Genomic DNA, 6,766 nt, shown 5'->3' with positions numbered 1-6,766 from the left:
TCCCAGAGGTGTTTAGCACTTGTTGGCCCCTTTGCCTTCACTCTCCGGTCCAACGCACCCCAAACCATCTCGATTGGGTTCAGGTCCAGTGACTGTGGAGGCCAGGTCATCTGCCGCAGCACTCCATTACTCTTCCTCTTGGTCAAATAGCCCTCACACAGTCTGGAGGTGTGTTTGGGGTCATTGTCCTGTTGAAAAATAAATGATCTTCCAACTAAACGCAAACTGGATGGGATCGCATGTCGCTGCAGGATGCTGTGGTAGCCATGCTGGTTCAGTGTGCCTTCAATTTTGAATAAATCCCCAACAGTGTCACCAGAAAAACACCATCACACCTCCTTCTCCATGCTTCACAGTGGGAACCAGGCATGTGGAATCCATTCGTTCACCTTTTCTGCGTCTCACAAAAAGACACGGCGGTTGGAGCCAAAGATGTCAAATTTGGACTCATCAGACCAAAGCACAGATTTCCACTGGTCTAATGTTCCATGTGTTTCTTGGCCCAAACAAATCTCTTCTGCTTGTTGCCTCTCCTTAGAGGTTTCCTGGCAGATATTTGACAATGAAGGCCTGATTCGTGCAGTCTCCTCTTAACAGTTGTTTTAGAGATGGGTCTCCTGCTAGAACTCTGTGTGGCATTTTCTATGTAATGATGGCCACTCTGATTTTCTTTAGTTAGCTGATTGGTTCTTGCCATAATACGAATTTTATCATTTGTGAAATCTGATGGTCCCAACCCCATTGATAAAGCAAGAAATTCCACTAATTAACCCTGATAAGGCACACCTGTGAAGTGAAAACCATTTCAGGTGATGACCTCTTGAAGCTCATCGAGAGAATGCCAAGAGTGTGCAAAGCAGTAATCAGAGCAAAGGGCAGCTATTTTGAAGAAACTAGAATATAAAATATGTTTTCACTTATTTTCCCTTTTTTGTTTTGTGTTCATTCATATTTTTGATGCCTTCAGTGAGAATCTGCCAATGTAAATGGTCATGAAAATAAAGAAAATAAAGTTTGGTGTGTCCAAACTTTTGGCCTGTACTGTATGTTATAATTTTTGTGTACTTAACTTGTTAACACAATGTACATATCTTTAGGTTTCTTTTGTGTACAATAATTGGGTGGTAGTAGCCTAGTGGGTAACACACTTGCCTATGAACCAGAAGTTCATAATAGTTATGTGTAAAAGTGTAATAATAGTTTTCTACTGTTAAAAAAAGCATGTTATTACAATAAGTATTTTTATTTGAACAGTATGGCCAGATATTTCACTAAAGAACCCTTCTGTTAATTATGCATATGTATTCATAGGTAAGTAAAAAGGTTGATTTCATCAAGAAAGTTTGAGTGAAACTCATTTCCATATATTTGCTCAGCACCCGATGCTTCACTGGGTAGCCAGCAGCCCGGGAGTTTTTTTTTTTTTTTTTTTTGGTAACAATCAATTAAAGAAGTCTGAATACCAAAGGCTGCTTTTACTTGTCACATGCACAAACTGCAGATCCCAATGTGGGTTCGGCACCAGGCCTATTGGATTCTATTGTAGATGTTGTGCTGACACAAGCGGCCTGTTGTAATCTCTGCCAAGAAGTCATAGTTTTGTGTAGGCCTAGCGGTTAAGGAAGTGGCCCCGTAATCAGAAGGTTGCCGGTTCGAATCCCGACCCGCCAAGGTACCACTGAGGTGCCACTGAGCAAAAGCACCGTCCCCACACACTGCTCCCCGGGTGCCGGTGATGGGATAAAGAGGACAAATTTCACTGTGTGCACTGTGTGCTGTGCTCCTGTGTATCACATGTGACAATCACTTCACTTTAAACTTTTTTAGTTTTTCAGAGGCAAAGGAGACCACCAATGTGTTTTATGTGTTATACTAATTTATTTTTCATAGGAAGGGAATGGGCAGTAAAAGGGTAGACTGGGAGTGGTTGGGTTTAGGAATTCTCTTGACTTTCCCCTTGTCAGTGCTGTGCTGTGTGTGTGGGTTTTTTTTTGTGTGTGTGTGTCCAGCCATAATAAATGCAATTACTTGAAATGGAAATGCAGAAATTGAAGGTTCATTCTGGTATTGATAAATTGATTATCTCACAGTGAGACCCATGCTGTTGTCCATGATAACAATGTAATAGTGCTGCTTCTTTTTAAAAAAAGTGAGTTAAGTGAAATCTGTCTATTTCAGTAACATTAAAAAAATAATCATGAAAAATAGAGCATTGCCGGTCATTGCCACTTAATATCAATTGCTGATCTGACTGCTTGAAAAAGTCCATAATTTTTCACCCCTGCTAGTAGCAAAACACTATGTTTGGGACAAAAACCCCACAAATATCAACTATACTTTCAAATTGCTCTGCACATGGACCTGTGATGCAGAGTCAGTGGGGACGGAATTACACTGAATGCTGAAGTGGATCTGTGCGGGCAAGGTTATTGGAGAACAGAGGCAGCCTGCTTTTTATAGGGTTCATCACCCCGACCGTGTCCCCGATATTCACTTTCTGGCCCTGCTGCGTGTGAAGTGAAGTCCTACTTCAGTTCAGGTGCAGCCTGCTGACAGCCTGACCATAGAGGATTATGGCTGAGCGAGACGTGGAGATGTTATGAAAGCGTGTAGCTCTGCTGTAGATACGTTGCTGGCTGAGATGAAATGAAAGGCTGAAGGATTTGGACAAGCTTTGTGGGGCTATGGAAAATCCGTGAAAGAAGAGTAGTCCACGTTGCTCCTCAGAAGGTCATCTGCTGAGTGCAGACATGGGTGATTGTCCTAATTAGCACGGGTAATCCTGCATCTCGGCTGAGGTCATCCGGCTATCAGCCATAATCCTCCTCGCAAGTGTGCAGTTGGGTGTGGGGCAAGGCGTCGCATTCCTCACCAGGCTAGGCCACTGCTGGGCTGGCGAAGAAGCCTACGCTTAGCATGTGGCACGGTGCGTTGCCAGTTGGAAAACAGTGCCCATACTGTTCAGCTGTTGAACAAAGTCTCCTATTTAGCTTCAATAGTTTTACTAGTTTACAGTCTAAATAGTTAATGCCTACGTTTAGCCAAAACGTTGTTTTGGAGGCTGACTTGAACACAGGAATGCATAGCTTCACTATCTTAGCCTAGCTTAGCTAAGGTTAATACTTATAAAACGGGATTTTATAATGGCCAAATATATTCAAAACAATTGTCCAGCCTTACCTATGAAATGTAATCCCCCAGGATCTGGTTTGGAGCGTACAGCGGTTTGTACAGCCCCAAGCAGCACAAGAGTGAGGCATTTTTATGCACTTCTCTCCATAGACATGTATATGCTTGACGCCACAGCAGAGCCTATCGCAATATGGCGGTGACGTTGACGTACGATGCAGCGTGTCATGCGGCGTCTAACCATATGTCTCTGGATCAAAAGTCATGTGACCAAACACGTCACATCCGACTGAAGTGAGACTTCAGTCAGCTCGCAAACTTTGAGAGAATGGATCAGATATGTTGCCGATCCAATCCATGTACTAATAATTTAAATCGCAATTACTATTAGATTAATCGTGCAGCACTAGTTTGCATGTAACCAGAAGTCCAGATTGTAAACTACATTGTAAATGATGCTCTGTCTTACACATTTAAAAGGAAAGCAATGCTTTATTATATGGTGGTGAAACTGGCATTGTCAGGAAGGTTAAGAAGTACAGAGTAAGTGTTATATCTCTGAGCAACATGTATAATACTAGATACGTATGATTGGCTGCATTGGATTTGGTTTCTCGTTTCTCGGTGTCTAGATGTCTCTGTGTGTGTGTGTGTGTGTGTGTGTATGTTGGTGGGTGGGGCGTGGTGAGTGAGCTATGCATGCTCCATTTTTATAAATTATAAAAGCACCTGAGAAAATTAAGCTGATGGTTGTCCGTTAATAATTGAACCACCAAGGTGGCACTGATGTCTCCTTTAATCAAGGCATCGTCCCCACACAATGCTCCCCGGGTGTGTTTCATGTCTGCCCACTGCTCACTGAGGGTGATGGACACATTTCCCTGTGTCACAGTGTGCTGTGCTGCAGAGATTCACTAAAATTCTTTCTCTCTCTGTAATATATACGTCATGTGATTCAGTTTGTTTATTTCAGCTGACTCCCAGTTTTATGTGCAGAATCTGTGCTGTGCATGTGAGATCTGATATTGTGCTGCACTTATAGCTAATGCTCCTCACCGCTCCTGTCTAACATTAAGAAAGGATGCTTTCATTTTCAGTCATTCAGTTTTTTTCTCCTGATTCGATCCCTCTCTGAGCTCAGTAATGTGCTCCTATACTGCCATGCTAGGAGCATGCTCTAATTGGGAGGAGGATGCTTGATTGTCCTGGTCTATGTGCTTTAGGAGAGGGGGAGGGGATGCAACAGTGAGGATGATGTATGCAGGCGCCAGCATGTGCAGGGGAGTGTGAGGTGCTGTTTTCTGCTTCTTACTCCGGTATTATGGGTGACTGCAATAATGCAGAAAAAATGCACACCTGCTACTGCCACAAATGCATCGTTTTAATTAGTTTTTCCCCAAGATATCTTGTATGTATGCAACATTAAGCTGAGATGTAACACGTCACATGATTTATATGATCCAGACCAGACTTGATTCAGCCAAAATTCAATTAATCATCAGTTAATAATTGTATTACAGGATTAATAGAAGGGTGCATAGAATAAGGTGTATCTAATGCTGAACTGCCAACTATGTTCTAATTAGAAATTGCGGTTTTAAATGGATCCAAGTGTGTTTATATCTGCATCTGCAAAACTGTCTGGATTCAAGAAGCCATTGTATTTTTGAATATTTCTTTTTTTCTTTTCTTTTTTTTTTAATAGTCATCAGAGATTATGGTTTAATGACCCAAATATAGTGTTACACTCACATTGTTTTCATCATCCAACCTCTTGTAATGTAAATGGATTAAATGTTGAAAATGAATCATCTATGATTATTTGTGATGGTCATTGTGATGATTTGCCCTGATTGGGTAGCCATGCTTACCCGCCCCCTTTTTTCCCTGGCCATTTAGCATGTCCTTTTTTTATGGATCAAATGAGCAACTCAATCAGATTTCAGATTTGAACCTTTTGATGAGTTGCTTTACCTTTAGGAAGCTGTAGTCATCTGTGATCTTATTTATCTCTCTCTCTGGGTTTAGCTTTTGGCATTCAGAGAACGGATGTCACATGATCTTCATGCTGGGTTAATTCCCCACATACATAGAACAGAATATCAGTCATCTGATATTAACCCATAATATCCGCAATGATTGTATTCTTTGCGTATGTTGACCTGGTCTTTTCACAGCATTATTCATTCTTCATTTTGTGATTCAATATAATTAATTTGACTCACAGCATCTTTTCTAGCAACATGATGTAATGTTGGTGTGTTCCTGACAAACTTGTAAAAATTCCAAACTAAAAATTCCTTCTTCACGGGGTCTCCGATTCCAATCATCTCTGTTCTCCGTTGTTGTCCCACGACACGACTAACCGAGACTATTACCACTTTTAAGAAGCAGGTGAAAACCCTCTTGTTCAAAAAATATTACAGACAAATTACACACGCACATGCGTACACATTGCACAAACAATACAAAAATTTATAAATACATTATAATTTTTCTTCGTCTAGCACCTAACAATCTCTGAGCATGCTCTTCACTGACAAGTTTGAGCCTTATCAGGGCTCTTAGTTTGTAAACTCAATATTCTATAGAAATCGAACGAGAATTGGATAAAAGCGTCTTCTAAAATAAAGTAAAGTAAATTGAATATCAGTGCATAAAATCAGTGTTCAATCTGCATGGAATGGGGCTTCATAAAAAGCTGCGTATTGTTTTGTTGCATCAGCTTCACCATGTAAATTCTCAGCTAGTTTTTGTTATGACCTTGCTGTGGAATTTTCCCCAAGCTTCTGCCGCTTTTTCCCTCTTTTGTTCCAGATGTGGGAGGCGGCTCTTTGCAGCACTGCACTCAAGGTGTCAGTTGTGCCTGGCTATCAGTCAGCATCTGCCACCTGCCACTGAATAAATAATCACACAGTCGGCAGGTTGGCCGGTAACACTCCTCCTCATCAGATACTTTGATCATGTGCAAATATTGTACATTTCTGTAGCTATACTACAACATTGCAGTATAGCCACCAACCTGTGTTCTTTATAAAATTTGTTTTGAATCAAAGATCTGAAACACGACTGAAATTAATTAAAATACTTCTTGACTATTCAAATCTCATGGTAAGTGATTTAATCAGACCCTCCATAATTTTGCGGGGTTTTTTGTGATTGTTGCAATATAAAATGCCTGAATGTATGGCAATTTTAGTAAAAAAAAAGTTGCAGTGCTTTTTTCCATGTCTGCAACTCTCCATGAGTGCTTTATTGTAGAATTTTTTTCAGTTTTTTGTCTGTGTTCCACAACAACGTTGCATGGTAAGGCAAGAGTGTAAACATTGACCTTGAACTTCAGTTCAGTTGTTGGAGCTAGACCGTCTGTGTCCTGCACACTTCACACTGCGATTTTATTGCTACTTATTGGTTCTTGAGGTTAAGTAGTCATCCTGTGGTGTTATATCAGTAACATTTGGACACCAGAAACAATGTGAAGATTACATGTGTGGTTAGTTAGCTTGTAGCACATTTGCTAGACATTCTTATTTCAAAGGCTATATTTTTGTATATTAGTATTATAAGAATGGACACTGTACTTCTAAACCTTTGAAATAGGCCTGGGGTCTGTTTAAAATTTAAATGCAATACACAT

At 40.7% G+C, this 6,766-nt stretch overlaps 1 protein-coding gene across 30 annotated transcripts in view; it reads left to right on the top strand.

Moving 5' to 3' along the window:
- The window catches only part of kif1b (kinesin family member 1B), a 58,174-nt gene that overhangs the window by 2,367 nt on the left and 49,041 nt on the right, over window positions 1-6,766 (top strand). The window lies entirely within an intron of this gene.

The sequence above is a fragment of the Denticeps clupeoides genome, chromosome 10 (genome assembly GCF_900700375.1).
Source record: "Denticeps clupeoides chromosome 10, fDenClu1.1, whole genome shotgun sequence".
NCBI classification, from domain to species: Eukaryota; Metazoa; Chordata; class Actinopteri; order Clupeiformes; family Denticipitidae; genus Denticeps; species Denticeps clupeoides.
Note: the sequence above shows the minus strand (reverse complement) of the source record. Positions and strands in the feature narration are given on the sequence as shown.